Raw genomic sequence first — 1,947 nt, 5'->3', positions numbered from 1 at the left:
TTCCTGTCCCTGAACCTCAAAATTTGCCCTGGGTAAGCTGAAGGGAAACATTTCCACAGCAGCAGCAAGAGCTCGCCGGGCTGCCTTCAGAGGAGACACGTGAAGCAGAGGCAGGAAGGAAAAAGCGGGACCCACAGGACAGTCTGTCTGTCCAGCGGACCCACGGACACCGGGCAGCCCGGCAGGGCAGGCAGGTCTCACCAGCACCAACGCAGAACCCTCCCAGGCCAAGCGATGCTCGAAGCGGTGGCTTTGATGAGCTGCTCAGCACCGGGGTGATGCTGGGGAAGCCCCCAGGACCAGCCCCACTCTGCCCTTAGCACCGGGGGTCCCACACGAACAGCTGGACACAGCGCTGGGGTCTGGTGCAGCACCCCAAACCCAACGGCACAGGAGTGAGCACTGGAGAAGATTCAGACTGAATTTCACCCAAATGTAGATTGAAAATACCTCTGGGGGCTCCTGCAGCCTGTTGCATCCCATCAATCCCATTAAAACCAGCAAGAGGCAGCACAAGAGCCGGGGGTGATGATGTGGTTTGAGCAAAGGAGCCCCCAGTAACTGGGGGGAGCATTGGGGTACCCCCTCCAGCTCACCATGGCTGGTCCAAAACCTGCATCCTCTGCACCACAGCCCGCCTGCAGCCAACCTGCATCATAGGGTGCACATCCCACCCCGCATTTCTGTATCCCTAAAAGCCCAGAGGTACCAAGACCCTCTCCAGCAGGATAGGAAAGGTTGGGAACCCACCCCCCCCCCCCGGCCCACAAGTCCCCTTCCCACGCCCCCATCCCCAGCACTTACTGTCCCATCCCGGAGCACCAGCTGCTTCGCCCCAGGGATCTTGTGTGGTTCCAAGGTACCCAAGTGCCGCAGGCGAAGCAAAATCCCGCAGCCGGGTCAGCGGAGAGGTTTCGGCAGCTCTGGCAGTGGCACCGCAAGGCTCATTCAGCCAGTGCTGTTGGAAAATACAGCTCCATCGGCCGGAGCAAAAAGTACCCCAGCTCCAAGCATGAAATAATGAAACAAATAATCAGAGAAAGCCTTTGGTGTCACGCACTTGGAGCCCTCCTGCTCCGCCGATTGGCAAAGCTCGTGGGCAGCGCTCTCGTACTCCCACCTGCCCAGCGCTCAGCTCAGGGACCACAAACTCACCCGGGGAGATGCTTGGGGGTCCCCAGCCTGGGCTCAGAGCCTGGTCCTGAGTCCCCCAGGAAAAGCCCCACGCAGGGGAAGCAGAGAAGTGATGGCTTGGAGTCAAACAACCTAACAGGACCCGTCCGAGCCCCTCCACAGCCCCTGCTGCTGCACCTGCATGCCCCGTGCTGCCCACCCCAGCAGCCCCCCACTGCTGCCCCACCAGCAGTAGCAGGAGGAGGAGGGTGAGCAGGGTGAGGAAGGCATCTGGGGATCTCGCCACTTCCTCCCCTCCTGCAAACACTGCAGCCGACGCTCGTACAAGCAACGGCAGCAGCTCCCAGCACCCCCGCAGCCATAAACCCCAGCACCGCACCCACTGCGCACCCCGGGGGTGCCAGCCCAGAGGTGACAGCGGGGACCCGGCACGGCCGTCGGCAGCCCCAGTCCCCAAGGCCACGCGTGGTCCAGCACCCACAGCCAGGCTGCCATGCTGGATGCGCAGTTCCCCCTGCCGGTACCCGGGCACAGCACCCACGGCCACGGGTCCCACGTCCCCAAAGCCCCAGCCAGGAGGGGCACACATGCTGGGGAGGCAAGTGACTGCCACAGCCACGAGGTCTCGAGCGCCTGTCCCCAGGCAAAGCGATTTTGCAAGGACCAAAATGTTGCGTCCTCAGAGAACAACCTGGGGGAGCTCAGCCTCTTGGGTGGAAAAAAAGCAATTTCAAGACATCAGGAGAGCGGCCGCCCAGCCTGGAGCACCGGGGTGTTTCTTTGCAGCCACACAAGCAAGGAAGAGAGACTGGG

The sequence above is a fragment of the Falco biarmicus genome, chromosome 16 (genome assembly GCF_023638135.1).
Source record: "Falco biarmicus isolate bFalBia1 chromosome 16, bFalBia1.pri, whole genome shotgun sequence".
Lineage (NCBI taxonomy): Eukaryota > Metazoa > Chordata > Aves > Falconiformes > Falconidae > Falco > Falco biarmicus.
The sequence above is the reverse complement of the archived record's forward strand: the minus strand, read 5'-3'. Positions refer to the sequence as shown.